This window comes from Anabrus simplex, chromosome 6, assembly GCF_040414725.1.
Source record: "Anabrus simplex isolate iqAnaSimp1 chromosome 6, ASM4041472v1, whole genome shotgun sequence".
NCBI classification, from domain to species: domain Eukaryota; kingdom Metazoa; phylum Arthropoda; class Insecta; order Orthoptera; family Tettigoniidae; genus Anabrus; species Anabrus simplex.
Genome location: NC_090270.1, coordinates 41329420 through 41346528, shown reverse-complemented (window position 1 = coordinate 41346528; position 17109 = coordinate 41329420). Strand labels below are relative to the sequence as shown.

General features: G+C 40.1%; 1 protein-coding gene across 3 annotated transcripts in view; it reads left to right on the top strand.

The window, feature by feature from the left end:
• The first annotated feature begins 1308 nt into the window (after positions 1–1308).
• The window catches only part of LOC136876078 (caspase-1), a 60247-nt gene continuing 44446 nt past the window's right edge, over positions 1309–17109 (top strand). Inside the window, exon 1 of one of the 3 annotated variants that reach the window (XM_067149717.2) lies at positions 1309–1484. The gene's annotated coding sequence lies outside the window, so the exon portion shown is untranslated. The remainder of the gene's footprint in view (positions 1485–17109) is intronic. The other 2 variants (XM_067149718.2, XM_067149719.2) reach the window with 2 other exon arrangements.

Genomic DNA, 17109 nt, shown 5'->3' with positions numbered 1-17109 from the left:
CGTACTCTCCGGATCTCTCACCAATCGAACACTGTGTGGGATCTCATTGGACGCCGTTTGCAAACTCTGCCCCAGCCTCGTACGGACGACCAACTGTGGCAAATGGTTGACAGAGAATGGAGAACCATCCCTCAGGACACCATCCGCACTCTTATTGACTCTGTACCTCGACGTGTTTCTGCGTGCATCGCCGCTCGCGGTGGTCCTACATCCTACTGAGTCGATGCCGTGCGCATTGTGTAACCTGCATATCGGTTTGAAGTAAACATCAATTATTCGTCCGTGCCGTCTCTGTTTTTTCCCCAACTTTCATCCCTTTCGAACCACTCCTTCTTGGTGTTGCATTTGCTCTGTCAGTCAGTGTATGTACATTTCTTAAATCTCCCATATTTTCTTCAGTGCTTGACAACGCATTACGGCATTCCAAATGGGGTGATTCGGAATACAAACAGCCACACTCATATGCATATGTATTTTCCCGAATTAAATCAAACCCACAGATCACACCTACAACAATACATCGGTATTGAAGGTTAACTGCTGCACTATATAATAAAATATGCGTATTACATTTTAAGCCAGTTAAAATATGGGTCGAGCAGATCAGAAGAGTATGAAGTACTATAAAATTCTCTTTGTCACTGGAAGAATATATATGCAAACACAATATTACTTACATTTTCTTGTCACGAAGGAAACGGAAGAAAGACCACGCATTCTTCTCTACTTCATAATTACTGCAGTCAAACACAGCACATACCTTTCCCCTCATGTTGAGAGGGGATATCAAGGAATGACACACGCTACTACCGGTATTTAATTATGTCAACTCACTGAAAACGCATAAATAACACCAAAAACTTCACACACAAATACACGTGCTGTTATGACAGAATCAGTAGTTCTCAGGTCAATCCGCTAGAGAGAGCTCTAATTGCTGTCCCTCGATATCTCGCTAAGTGTCGCGTATTGTCTCTACTGTATTTGGTAGGGCAAAATTCTCATCACATACCAACCCCAAACAACTGAGGAAAAAAACCGTAAAGAAGAAGAGACAGGCAAACTCATGTTTTATCATAATCATAATTTAGGGAAGATATCTCGGAGCTCACCGTATAGCATTTGGATGTCTGGCGTTTCCACCATCATCGGTTTTCAGAGAGGAGTCAAATACAGTATAGGCTAGGTATTTGGTGCAGTAAAAAAAATATATTTTAGTAAAAAAAGAAATAATAAGTGTTTTTAATACGAAGTTGGTACGAGGAAACTTGCATGTTGCGTGGGAGAAGCTGTATCTTATCTGGCGGGTTCACTGTATCGGATTTTTATCAGGCTATTATTAAACGTATCTTCTTTCGTATGGAACCCATTCTAAGTATTTTATCACATCGTCATCAGTGTAGTGATGCATCACGGCGGATGTGTTTCTTCAAAGAAATAGAGGAACTCAGTCTGGTCGAGAAATACATACTCGGAAACGTCAGGTATAGGATGGTTATTTCTGTCTACACCTAGAACTTTTCTGTTTTAGAGAGTGGTAACGGTTTAATTTCTCGCCGGGAAAGATATTTTTTCTCATTCTGTTTACAGTAGGTATGGGATAAACTGCTTTTTACTTGAACCAGGTCCAGCTGCTTTCTGCTTTGTCCGCAAAGTTGCAATAATTGGTGTGACATGATAATAATAAAAACAATAACAATAATAATACTCAAGTAAAAAGAAAAGCAGTCATCTCCGTACAGGCCATGAAGGCCCTTGGGGAGTGTGGAAGGGAAGGTATCCGTAATCTCGCCACTTGGTGGAATAAGGTGGTTAGTTCTGCTCCCAGGGATTAACATTATACTCATTTTTAGTATAGGGCCATGTACACCTCCAAAATTTTCGACTTCCTGACGTGGAATCGAACCCATGTTGCTCTTGGTGATCTGAGCACGCCTTTATCACCTTGGCCAGACAGCCCCTAATAATAATAATAATAATAATAATAATAATAATAATAATAATAATAATAATAATAAAGTGCTTTATCCAAACCCGAATGTTGGCGATACAGTCTTCGCCATAGAATTAGTAAATAATACACTAGAGTTAGCATTGGCGCTGCAGTCGCGTGCGAAGTTGAGTCGAGTGAGCCAAATAGCTTATGCTTAATAATAAGCTATTTAGCAAAAGCTGGATTGTTTGGCACTGTCAGTACAGGAGTTTCTTGATAAACTGAAGTACTAAAAAATATATATACGTCTCTGAAGGAAAATGCCAGTCTCCTGTGCAGCTTATGGCTGCATAGAGAGGTTCATAAAAGGCAATGGCTATCATTTCACAGGTATTTTCCTTGAAATTAATTTCCGTGCATATAAAATAATACTTCGCGTGACACTTATTGTCATGTGAATTGGCCTACTTGGGCTACCTTCGCGACTGATTCCCTTAACTTGAAGGCTGAAATTAATGTTTTACGAAATAGACTATAAGGGATGACAGTTTCCTTTCACTAAATGGCCATGCCTTTGAAAGCGAATATCCAGAAAAACCTCCCCTGCGAACCATGTGACCTTGCCGCGGTGAGGAGGCTTGCGTGCCCCAATGAAGCAGATAGCCGAGCTGCAGGTGCAACCATATCGGATGGGTATCTGTTGAGAGACCAGACTAAGGAATGGTTCATCGAAAGGGGGGGTAGCAGCCTTTCGGAAGTTGCAAGGGCGGCAGTCTGGATGATTGACTGATATGGCCTTGTAATAATACTCAACATGGCTTAGCTGTGTTGATTCTGCTACACGGCTGAAAGCAACGGGAAACTACAGCCGTAACTAACTCCCGAGGACATGCAGCTCTCTCTGTATGAATGATGTACTGATGATGGCTTCCTCCCGGGTAAAATATTCCGGAGGTAAACTAGTCCCCCATTCGGATCTCCGGGTGACTACACGAGAGGGGGCGATCATCAGGAAGATCAATCAATCAATCAATCAATCAATCAATCAATCAATCAATCAATCAATCAATCAATCAATCAATCAATACTGATCTGCATTTAGGGCAGTCGCCCAGGTGGCAGATTCCCTATCTGTTGCTTTCCTAGCCTTTTTCTAAATGATTTCAAAGAAATTGAAAATTTAATGAACATCTCCCTTGGTAAGTTATTCCAATCCCTAACTCCCCTTCCTATAAATGAATATTTGCCCCAGTTTGTCCTCTTGAATTCCAACTTTATCTTCATATTGTGATCTTTCCTACTTTTATAAACGCTATTCAAACTTATTCGTCTACTAATGTCATTCCACGCCATCTCTCCGCTGACAGCTCGGAACATACCACTTATGATATACTAACAATTTGTTGGTTGTTTAGATCCACCTTTTCAATACAAATTACAGTTTGTGTTGCTAAGTTGTAATGTTACAACACTAATTTACCGGGACATGTTTAGCTTTTATTCACAAGCATCATTAGCCTATACAATTGCCTCAAGGTTTGTCATATTTGGATTGTTGTTACAAATTTCATTACATTGAATGTAAATCTTTCAGTGATAACAAGGAGTAGAACCACAGCAGACAATAGTCACAGTAACGCAATAAGGTCCATAAGATTCTGTAGCAGCAGACAAAGGGATGCTTCTTCCATTCTATAAATCAAAAGAAACATAATCAGATACTCAAAATTTGGATTGAGGCCCCTTTTAACCATAACTTACATCAAAACAATCAACTTCCAACGGAGAGTCTGGTCGCTACAAACAAGAATTAGATATGTCAATACTTCCTCTGATCAAATTGCCAAACTGCAGCAGCAAGCCTCATCAAATCTAGAAGCCATTTTCCAACGAACCCAAGACTTCAATTCTAGATTATCATCATGACTCTAATCACGCATGATGTAAAATTACAGTCTTTTTAAATAACATTATTTAGAGAGCACAATTCTTAACTAAAATTCTCAATAATGAAATGTTACTGTATTCTAGAAACCAACGCACTTCAGGAACTATGGTTCCTATATATTAACATCCAATATTTATATTTATGACTCAAATTTTAATGCCAAATTATAGTTGAATCAATTTTATTTTAACATTGCAAACAATTTTTAGCCAAATTTTCAAATTGTAAAAACTGTGTTTTGGACGTCAGTGTGTTTTAGAATTAAGAGTTACGCCATTTTAACATTGCAAATCATATTGTCATAATTTTTAATGTGTATATTATTCTTATGTTTTAAATATTGTTATCACTGAAATTAGATTTACATTCAATATAATGAAATTTGTAACAACAATCCAAATATGACAAACCTTGAGGCAACTGTATAGGCTGATGATGCTTGTGAATAAAAGCGAAACATGTCCCGGTAAATTAGTGTTGTAACATTACAACTTAGCAACACAAACTGTAATTTGTATTGAAAAGGTGGATCTAAACAACCAACAAATTGTTACTGTATCATAGCATAGTTCAATACGGGTCTAATAATGAGATTAGTTACATGTAACATACCACTTAGTCGAGCAGCTCTTCTTCTTTCTCTCAATTCTTCCCAACCCAAACATTGCAACATTTTTGTAACGCTACTCTTTTGTCGGAAATCACCCAGTACAAATCGAGCTGCTTTTCTTTGGATTTTTTCCAGTTCTTGAATCAGGTAATCCTGGTGAGGGTCCCATACACTGGAACCATACTCTAGTTGGGGTCTAACCAGAGACTTATATGCACTCTCTTTTACATCCTTACTACAACCCCTAAACACCCTCATAACCATGTGCAGAGATCTGTACCCTTTATTTACAATCCCATTTATGTGATTACCCCAATGAAGATCTTTCCTTATATTAACACCTAGATACTTACAATGATCCCCAAAAGGAACTTTCACCCCATCAACACAGTAATTAAAACTGAGAGTACTTTTCCTATTTGTGAAACTCACAACCTGACTTTTAACCCTGTTTATCAACATACCATTGCCTGCTGTCCATCTCACAACATTTTCAAGGTCACTTTGCAGTTGCTCACAATCTTGTAACTTATTCATCACTCTATAGAGAATAACATCATCCGCAAAAAGCCTTACCTCAGATTCCACTCCTTTACTCATATCATTTATATATATAAGAAAACATAAGGTCCGATAATACTGCCTTGAGGAATTCCCTTCTTAATTATTACAGGGTCAGATAAAGCTTCACCTACTCTAATTCTCTGAGATCTATTTTCTAGAAATATAGCAACCCATTCAGTCACTCTTTTATCTAGTCCAATTGCATTCATTTTTGCCAGTAGTCTCCCATGATCCACCCTATCAAATGCTTTAGACAGGTCAATCGCGATACAGTCCATTTGACCTCCAGAATCCAAGATATCTGCTATATCTTGCTGGAATCCTACAAGTTGAGCTTCAGTGGAATAACCTTTCCTAAAACTGAATTGCCTTCTATCGAACCAGTTATTAATTTTACAAACATGTCTAATATAATCAGAAAGAATGCCTTCCCAATGCTTACATACAATGCATGTCAAACTTACTGGCCTGTAATTTTCAGCTTTATGTCTATCACCCTTTCCTTTATACACAGGGGCTACTATAGCAACTCTCCATTCATCTGGTATAGCCCCTCCGACCAAACAATAATCAAATAAGTACTTCAGATATGGTACTATATCCCAACCCATTGTCTTTAGTATATCCCCAGAAATCTGATCAATTCCAGCCGCTTTTCTAGTTTTCAACTTTTGTATCTTATTGTAAATGTCATTGTTATCATATGTAAATTTTATTACTTCTTTGGCCTTAGTCTCCTCCTCTATCTTGACATTATCCTTGTAACCAACAATCTTTACATACTGCTGACTGAATACTTCTGCCTTTTGAAGATCCTCACATACACACTCCCCTTGTTCATTAATTATTCCTGGAATGTCCTTCTTGAAACCTGTTTCTGCCTTAAAATACCTATACATACCCTTCCATTTTTCACTAAAATTCATATGACTGCCAATTATGCTTGCCATCATGTTATCCTTAGCTGCCTTCTTTGCTAGATTCAATTTTCTAGTAAGTTCCTTCAATTTCTCCTTACTTCCACAGCCATTTCTAACTCTATTTCTTTCCAGTCTGCACCTCCTTCTTAGTCTCTTTATTTCTCTATTATAATAAGGTGGGTCTTTACCATTCCTTAACACCCTTAATGGTACAAACCTGTTTTCGCATTCCTCAACAATTTCTTTAAACCCATCCCAAAGTCTGTTTACATTTTTATTTACCGTTTTCCACCGATCATAGTTACTTTTTAGAAACTGCCTCATGCCTGCTTTATCAGCCATATGGTACTGCCTAACAGTCCTACTTTTAAGACCTTCCTTTCTATCACATTTATTTTTGACTACGACAAAAACAGCTTCATGATCACTAATACCATCTATTACTTCAGTTTCCCTATAGAGCTCATCTGGTTTTATCAGCACGACATCCAGGATATTTTTCCCTCTGGTTGGTTCCATCACTTTCTGAATCGGCTGTCCTTCCCATATTAAGTTATTTGCCATTTGTTGGTCATGCTTCCTGTCGTTCGCATTTCCTTCCCAATTGACATCTGGCAAATTCAGATCTCCCGCTACAATCATATTTCTTTCCATGTCGTTTCCCACATAGCTGACTATCCTATCAAATAATTCCGAATCCGCGTCAGTGCTACCCTTTCCCGATCTGTACACTCCAAATATATCAAGTTGCCTATTATCTTTAGAAATGAGCCTTACACCTAGAATTTCATGTGTCTCATCTTTAACTTTTTCGTAGCTTACAAATTCTTCTTTCACCAGAATGAACACTCCCCCTCCCACCCTTCCTATCCTATCTCTACGATACACACTCCAGTGCCGTGAGAAAATTTCTGCATCCATTATATCATTTCTCAGCCATGATTCAACTCCTATTACAATATCTGGTAAATATATATCTATTACTTAATTCTATTCCTTTCCTTACAATACTTCTACAGTTCAACACTAACAATTTTATGTCATCCCTACTTGATTTCCAGTTCCCTGTTCCCTTATCACTGCTCCCTAGGCCATCCCGTTTCCCTGAATGTACCTCCCTATTACCCCTCCAAACAAATTTCCTAACTTATACGTACCACTGCGGTTTAAATGAAGGCCATCTGAGCGCAGATGAATACTGACATTCTGCGAGTCGGAGCGTGGAATGTTAGAAGTTTGAATCGTTGTGGTAGATTAGAGAATCTGAAAAGGGAGATGGATAGACTAAAGTTAGATATAGTTGGTATAAGTGAAGTACGTTGGCAGGAAGAACAGGATTTCTGGTCAGGCGACTACCGAATTATCAACACAAAATCAAACAGAGGAAATGCAGGAGTTGGTTTAATAATAAATAAGAAAATAGCTCAGCGAGTAAGCTACTATGACCAGCATAGTGAAAGAATTATTGTCGTTAAGATAGATACCAAACCAATGCCCACCACAATACCAGTGCAGGTCTATATGCCTACTAGCTCAGCAGATGATGAGGAAATCGAAAGAACATATGAAGAGATAGAAGATTTAATACAATATGTAAAAGGTGACGAGAATCTAATTGTGATGGGAGACTGGAATGCAGTGGTAGGCCAAGGAAGAGAAGGTAATACAGTAGGAGAATTTGGATTGGAACAAAGGAACGAAAGAGGAAGTTGGCTGGTTGAATTCTGCACTGATCATAATTTAGTCCTTGCCAATACTTGGTTCAAACATCACAAACGACGGTTTTATACGTGGACAAGACCTGGGGACACTGGAAGGTATCAACTAGACTTCATTATGATTAGGCAGAGATTCAGAAACCAGGTGTTGGATTGCAAAACTTTCCCAGAAGCAGACGTGAACTCTGACCACAACTTGTTGGTCATGAAATGCCATCTGAAGCTGAAGAAATTGAAGAAAGGAAAGAATGCAAAAAGATGGGATCTAGACAAGTTGAAAGAGAAGAGTGTGAGGGATTGTTTCAAGGAACATGTTGTAAAAGGACTAAATGAAAAGGCTGAAGGAGACACAACAGAGGCAGAGTGGATAGTCATGAAAAATGAAGTCAGCAGGGCTGCTGAAAAAATGTTAGGAAGGAAGAAAAGATCAACTAAGAATCAGTGGATAACTCAGGAGATACTAGATCTGATTGATGAACGATGAAAATACAAGATTGCTAGAAATGAAGAGGGCAGAAAAGAATACAAGCGATTAAAGTATGAAGTGGACAGAAAGTGCAAGGTAGCTAAGGAAGACTAGCTGAAGGAGAAGTGCAAGGATGTCGAAGGTTGTACGGTCCTAGGAAAGGTAGATGCTGCATACAGGAAAATCAAGGAAACCTTTGGAGAAAGGAAATCTAGGTGTATGAATATTAAGAGCTCAGATGGAAAGCCACTTCTAGGGAAAGAACACAAAGCAGAGAGATGGCAGAAACATATCCAACAGTTGTATCAAGGTGAAGATGTAGATAATTTGGTTCTGGAACAAGAAGAGGCTGTTGATGCTGATGAAATAGGAGACCCAATTTTGAGGTCAGAGAGTGACAGAACTGTGAGCGACCTAAATAGGAACAAGGCACCTGGAATTGATGACATTCCCTCTGAATTACTGACTGCCTTAGGAGAAACCAGCTTGGCAAGGTTATTCCATTTAGTGTGTAAGATGTATGAGACAGGAGAAGTCCCATCCGATTTTCGGCAGAATGTTGTCATACCTATTCCCAAGAAAGCCGGTGCTAACAGGTGTGAAAACTATCGCACCATTAGTTTAGTATCTCATGCCTGCAAAATTTTAACACGTATTGTTTACAGAAGAATGGAAAAACAAGTTGAAGCTGAGTTGGGAGAAGATCAGTTTGGCTTCAGAAGAAATGTAGGAACACGTGAAGCAATCCTGGCTTTACGTCTGATATTAGAGGATCGAATCAAGAAGGACAAGCCCACGTACATGGCATTCATAGATCTAGAAAAGGCATTCAATAATGTCGATTAGACCAAGCTATTTAAGATTCTGAAGGTGATTGGGATCAGATACCGAGAAAGAAGAATTATCTACAATCTGTATAAAAATCAGTCTGCAGTGATAAGAATCGAGGGCTTTGAAAAAGAAGCAGCAATCCAGAAAGGAGTGAGGCAAGGCTGCAGTTTGTCCCTCCTCCTTTTCAACGTTTACATAGAACAGGCAGTAAAGGAAATCAAAGAGTGGCTTTCTTTTTTACTAGAGAGAAGCATCGCCAGTATACTGTAGTATGTGAGAATGTTTACATGTAAGAATTTTAAACCTTATCTATATCCACACAGTTTTAAAAGTCCCCTATTTACATTGATGAGTACAGCGGAGTGAGCTTTTTGCCAAACAGCTGCGATTTCAACATGCTCCGCTCGCTACAGTGATTCTCTCGTAGACGGTGGTGCCAATGCTACCTCTACTGTCTCATTTAACTCTATGGTCTTCGCCACCTACTGTAGGCTACTGTTGAAGCACCTTGTGCCAGAGTTTACTTGGGGTAAGGTAGTGAGGTTGCCAGCTTGTGTTAGAACCAGAACTGGACCCGTTTATGACATGAAATCTACCCATTTTCTGTGTTTGATAATTATTAGATAATTTAATGCCTACTTATAGATAATACCTACTTTAACGGAAATATAAGCATAGCCCTACTTTACCCTTTCCTTAAAATTGGGCTTAGGTGGATCTGATACTACAGTTCAGCTGGAGGTCTTTACTAAAAAATAAAAATTAAAAATCCCTGGATTTGAGAAATGCAGAAATTCATATTTCATTTTGTAGTTAAAATGCACAAATACATAATTCAGCTTTTGCCATTACTGCTTTTAGTCTCTTTCATTATTCCAGATAATTTGCATGACATTGAATATTTGCTCTACAAGAGCATTCTAAGTACTGCTAGAATGTTGAAATATTGTCAAGAGGTTCGGTTTTACACTGCTTGGAAACAATCGCCCACATGGATGAAATACTGGAGTACAGTGATTTCTCAATGGCAGTCAAGACTTCAAAGCACATATTTCAGAAAAAGAGTTTGTCACCACGTATATCGAACTTGAAATAATCCACCAATTTGCACACTGACTAAATTTTAAGAGATTCTTTCAAGGTTCAAGTGGGAGTTGAGCTTGTAAAATGAATCTTCACTGATATCAAACTGCTGCTCAAGATAGGTCATTCTCAACATTCTAGAATATGGTATATCTGATGAGCTTCTTTAATTAATTAATTTTGTTTATTCTCAGGAACTTTTTTTTAGAACATCTTAAATTTATTTATTTTAATTTTTTAGCCAACATAGGACTACTTAGTCAGGTTTATGGAGGTTTTTCTTCTTTTTGTCAGCCCAATACTGTTTCATCCTTTCTGAATGTAATTTTCTTCCAGCTTCTGGAATCACTCTTCCTATTCTCTGCTTGTTGATTTTTGTCTGTAGTCTAGTGTGTTTATCTTTCAAATTTTGAGTGTATTGGTTTTGTATTTTAAATATTCTATTGGAATATGCAACTCTCTCATGTCTTCTTTAAGTTCTGTGATCCATCTAATATTATTCTTACTCTCACTCTTGCATAATTTTTCTACTGATTCTATTTTCTGTTGACCGTATTAGATGGCCTAAGAATGATATTCGTTTCTTTTTCATTGTGTTAGTCACAGGTTCTATTTCTCTATAAACTGTCTCATTGGAAGCTAGTCTCCAGACTCAGTTTACTTGATAATTTTTATTTAAACAGGTCCTTACTATTCTCCTTTCTAACTTGAGTACTCTATCTATTGCAACTGTGTTTGTTGTTTCGAATAATGTTTCACTTGCTTATGTCATTTGTGGCTGGGTGACTGTTTTGTAGTGTTCCAATTTGGTTGCTATTGAGAGACACTGTTTATTACACTGACTGACAGTGACAATGCAACACCAAGGAGGAGTGGTTCGAAAGGGATGAAAGTTGGGGAAAAAACAGAGACGGCACGGATGAATAATTGATGTTTATTTCAAACCGATATGCAGGTTACACAATGTGCACGGCATCGACTCAGTAGGATGTAGGACCACCGCGAGCGGCGATGCACGCAGAAACACGTCGAGGTACAGAGTCAATAAGAGTGCGGATGGTGTCCTGAGGGATGGTTCTCCATTCTCTGTCAACCATTTGCCACAGTTGGTCGTCCGTACGAGGCTGGGGCAGAGTTTGCAAACGGCGTCCAATGAGATCCCACACGTGTTCGATTGGTGAGAGATCCGGAGAGTACGCTGGCCACGGAAGCATCTGTACACCTCGTAGAGCCTGTTGGGAAATGCGAGCAGTGTGTGGGCGGGCATTATCCTGCTGAAACAGAGCATTGGGCAGCCCCTGAAGGTACGGGAGTGCCACCGGCCGCAGCACATGCTGCACGTAGCGGTGGGCATTTAACGTGCCTTGAATACGCACTAGAGGTGACGTGGAATCATACGCAATAGCGCCCCAAACCATGATGCCGCGATGTCTAGCGGTAGGGCGCTCCACAGTTACTGCCGGATTTGACCTTTCTCCACGCCGACGCCACACTCGTCTGCGGTGACTATCACTGACAGAACAGAAGCGTGACTCATCGGAGAACACGACGTTCCGCCATTCACTCATCCAAGTCGCTCTAGCCCGGCACCATGCCAGGCGTGCACGTCTATGCTGTGGAGTCAATGGTAGTCTTCTGAGCGGACGCCGGGAGTGCAGGCCTCCTTCAGCCAATCGACGGGAAATTGTTCTGGTCGATATTGGAACAGCCAGGGTGTCTTGCACATGCTGAAGAATGGCGGTTGACGTGGCGTGCGGGGCTGCCACCGCTTGGCGGCGGATGCGCCGATCCTCGCGTGCTGACATCACTCGGGCTGCGCCTGGACCCCTCGCACGTGCCACATATCCCTGCGCCAACCATCTTCGCCACAGGCGCTGCACCGTGGACACATCCCTATGGGTATCGGCTGCGATTTGACGAAGCGACCAACCTGCCCTTCTCAGCCCGATCACCATACCCCTCGTAAAGTCGTCTGTCTGCTGGAAATGCCTCCGTTGACGGCGGCCTGGCATTCTTAGCTATACACGTGTCCTGTGGCACACGACAACACGTTCTACAATGACTGTCGGCTGAGAAATCACGGTACGAAGTGGGCCATTCGCCAACGCCGTGTCCCATTTATCGTTCGCTACGTGCGCAGCACAGCGGCACATTTCACATCATGAGCATACCTCAGTGACGTCCGTCTACCCTGCAATTGGCATAAAGTTCTGACCACTCCTTCTTGGTGTTGCATTTGCTCTGTCAGTCAGTGTATATGTATTCATGGTAACATGCTGTGCTGTAACCACTATTCTATTTTGCCATGCTGGTTTCTTCAGGTTATATGCGATTATTTCACCTAAATATTTAAATTGTTCTACAATTTTTATTTCTTTGTCTCCCAGCGTAATTTTGTTTGCAAGCGGAAGTTAAGTTAGCATAGTTTCTGTTTTTCCTGTTATTAATTTTCCTGTTCTGTTGTGAATGTTAATATTAGGAAAGTTTTATGTAATTCGTGAATTTATTTGATGGAAGCTAAGAAAGCCGGATATTTCCTGTCCAATCAAAAACTTGACTGGGCATATTTAACCTTGATTCAAAATCTAGATTACCCGGTCCAAAAGTGGAGAGATGGCAATCCTATAGGGTGGTCACTTCCTTTCCATTTATCCTCTAACCAACAGCTTGAGAACTATCCATCCGAGCGGTGATCACATCCAATGTTGCTTAACTGCAGAGATCTGGACTGCAAACTAGATAGGATCTGGTGTTTCAACGTGGCTATGCCATTTACACGTAAGGTAAAGCTACCAGATGTTCACGTTTTCCAGGGATAGCCCCTGAATTCATACTTTTGTCCTTGCTTTTTAATGATATCTGAAATTGCCCTTGTTTTCAAATGTGTTCAGTATAAAAGCATTCATCATGTTGAATGTATGCTCTGACCACCTGGCAGCCATGGTTATAAAGGTGTTAAGTCATTATGGCCTCATACTGTGGTTAACTGGTTCGAGTCCTGATGTTGGAAAAAATTTTCACCATCAGAATGTTGGCCGACATGGTAATCACTGGATTCAATTACAAACTTCTCTGCAATGTTCATATGGAGTGAGGGCAAATGATGCTGTTGATGGTATTTTTGCCCATCAGATGAGAATGTTAGAGCCTTGAACAGACCTCTTAGTGTTATTCAAGAGTAGGCTATTTGCCAACACTGGGTTTCACTCTCTCCTTACATCATCATCATCATCATCATCATAGCTGCCTCTGTGGATCAGTGGTAGAGTGTTGGCCTCCAGATCCCAAGAAGCGGGTTCAAACCCAGCAGAGGTAGTCGGATTTTTGAAGGGCGGAAAAAAGTCCATTCGACACTCCATGTCGTACGATGTCGGCATGTAAAAGATCTCTAGTGACACATTTGGTGTTTACCCGATAAAATTCATTAAATCTCAGCCATAGATGCCCAAGAGACTTTCGGTTTACTCGGTCTGCCATCTAGTGGGCCTAGAGTAAAACGGAACGTCGAAATTGACGAGCAAACAGCCAGATGGCTTCAAATTGAAACGTCTGCACACGGTAGCTGAGCCATACAATATTTATTATTTATTTTATCATCATCATCATCATCATCATCACCACCACCACCACCACCACCACCACCACCACCACCACCACACAACCTGACGTGCAGGTCACCCATGAGTGTCAACTGTCATTTATTTCTTCCAGTACTTCCAGTACTCCAGAATTATAGGCTGGACACAACTGTCCCTGGTAGCATGATTCTCAATTAAGGCGGGCATGGCAAATATTATTGAATAATTTAGTGTCTTTTTCGCTCACGAAAAAGATTGAATGTTCTTTATGACTGATAGGGCATGTCGGTAGCCCTTCATGTTAGATAAACCATTTTCTTCTGGCACTGGCCTTCTGACCCCAACTTGGCAGGTTCGATACTGGCTCGTTCTGGTGATATTTGAAGGTACTCAAATACGTTAGCCTCATGTCAGTAGATTTACTGGCACGTAAAAGATCTCCTGTGGTACTAAATTCTGGCCCTCGGTGTCTCCAAAAAACTGTAACAGTAGTTAGTGGGACGTAAAGCAAAATAACATTATTATTATTAAAGGTTCCATTAAAAGCAGGTTTTGTTTTGTTTATATTTCTGTCTGTTGAATTTGAAAATGCATTCCTTTTCATGTATCACATAGGATTTTTGTTCAGTAATGCAGTCCCATTTTCTGCTAATGCTTTGCTGGGTAGGTGCTCCAGAGTGGATAAAGTAAACATAAGATAAGTTTGCAGGCAGATATTAATGGAAGTTATCGGTTTCTTATTGGCTTTACGTGGTGTCCTGTTTATGTATATAATTCCTCCATTACACATTAGTGTTGGTAAGAAAACTTGGATAGTTTTGGTGTTGTACAGAATGTTTTTAAGTAAAGTTTTATGACTGAATTTATTGTTAATTGTAAAATTCATACATAGCGTCAATTTACAGCAGCACGTTGCATCAGTACATAAATTCTTTGAATCTATTTTGGTATGCAGGTAGTGAATTCGCTGCAAAATCTCAAAGAGAAAATATTACTCCAATGATCAAGCAAGCATATGAATTGTACTTTGACTCTAAAGTGGAAAAGGACAAAAATTTTTGCACCTCAATATTGCTATAGTAGATGTTCTCGTAATTTGAGAGGCTGCTTAAATGGTTCTCTTCCTTCTATGCCATTTGCTGTTCCCACGGTATAGACAGAACAGACCTCTTGGGCTGTTATTTCTATTTAACCATAATTTCTGATTTCTCATTTAAAAAAATGAACATTTCATAGTCTATCCAGATTTACCCTCTGCACTAAGGCCTGTTAAGCTTAGTGATTCACTTCCTATTCAAAGCCACCTGAAAAATTGACCCTACAGGAGGAAGCATCGAGCCCTTCCCCTGAGGCTAGTACCAGTACTTCTTAAACTCCTGACAGTGATTCTGAATTCATGGAATAAAAAAACCCCCTGCCTAATTTCACAGTCAATGTTGAATGATCTTGTTAGAGATTTAAATCACACACAAGCCCACTTTGAATTGTTTGCATTTCAACTAAAGGAATGGAATCTCCTACAACCGAGCCTCAAAGTGCAGTTTATGGAAAGCTTCAACATAGCTTATCAATAGGTATTATTCACAAAAGGGTGACCTTATTTACTGTAATGATGAGAATAAACTTATGCATCAGTTAGGTACAGAACATATTCCAAATGAGTGGCATCTCTTTATTTACTGGTCAAATTCAAGTCTAAAAGCTGTATTGCTACACAATGGTAATATTTACCCTTCGGTATCAATAGTTATGCTGTAAATATGAAAGAAACATATGAAAACATGGATATCCTCCTAAAAGCAGAAATTTATAACGGTTACAAATGGCAAATATGTGGAGACCTTAAAGCCATTGGTCTACTAACCAGAATGCAAATAGGATTTACAAAATATTGTTGCTTTTTGTGCGAGTAGTGCTCTTGGGACAGAGAGGAGGGATGGCCTTTGAGACAAAGTTTAGTATTTGCAAAAAAATTAAAAATAAAAATAAAAAAGTGTTCATTCATTTGTAAATTCTCAGAAATGTTATTACCATGACTCCATATAAGGCTGGGTTTAATGTCAAAGCTATAGATGAAAATGAGAAAGGTTTTCAGTATTTAAGTAAAAAATGTCCCAGGTTGAGTGAAAAAAAAGGAGGGTATTTTCATTGGTCCTCAAATCTGCTCCCCCTGTGGGTGGGGGCGTTAGAATAACATCCACGGTATCCCCTGCCTGTCATAAGAAGAGACTAAAAGGGGCTCCCAGGGCTCTGAACTTTGGAGCATGGATTGGCGACCTCAGCCGAGTCCTGGCATTGCTTCCACTTACTTTTGCCAGGCTCCTCACTTTTAACTATCCTGTTCGACCTCCCTTGGCCAACTCTTGTTCTTTTCAAACCCGATGGTATTAGAGCACCCGAGGCCTAGGGAGACCTTCATTTTCACTTCCTTTGTGGCCGTTGACTTTCTTTGGCCAATATCTTCATTTTTTGAAGTGCCGGATCCCTTCCACATTTTTCCTCTGATTAGTGTTACATGGAGGATATTTGCCTAGTTCTACTTCCTCTTAAAACAGTAATCACCACCACCACCTCAAATCTGCAAAGCCCAGGAGGATCCTTTGTTCGAGGATAATCTTATTGAAACAGAAAATGTGGCATGGCATGCATTCAGAGACATATGTTCGAAATTCCTGGGTAATTATAGAGCAGATAACTATATCAAAGTTGTAGAATTTTTTTTTAAGGGCTTATGAGGTAATGGGCTGGAATATGTCCCTTAAAACCCATTTCATGCACTCCCATCTTAACTTCTTTTCACTGAACTGGAGTGTCCGACTCGTTGGCTGAACGCTCAGCGTACTGGCCTTCGGTTCGGAGGGTCCCGGGTTTGATTCCCGGCCGGGTCGGGGATTTTAACCTTAATTGGTTAATTCCTACGGCGCGGGAGCTGGGTGTATGTGTTGTCTTCATCATAATTTCATCCTCATCACGATGCGCAGGTCGCCTACGGGAGTAAAATAGAAAGACCTGCACCTGGCGAGCCGAACCCGTCCTGGGATATCCCGGCACTAAAAGCCGTACGACATTTCATTACTGAACTGGAGTGGGAATGGTCAGTGACGAGCATGGAGAAAAGTTCCACCAGCAAATATCCAAAATGGAAAGCTGATATGCAGGAAGATAGTCCCCTGGCATGCTTGCTGACTGCTGTTGGTTTCTTCTTGCCGAGTGTTCTGGCCCAGCTACAGAAGGAAGTCTTCCAGAAAAGCATTCTAAAATTGTTAAGTTATGTGCATATATGTATCTTTCTTTTCTCTCTTTGACATTGTATCATTCATCAGCACATTTTCTTAAAAAAGTTGGTTGCCCGCCTGGTGGCCGTGATAGTTAAGGCAGTGAAGCCTATATGGTTTGATACCATGGATAGCTGGTTTGAGTCCTGTTGGTTGAAAAAATTTCGTCATCAGAAAGTTGGC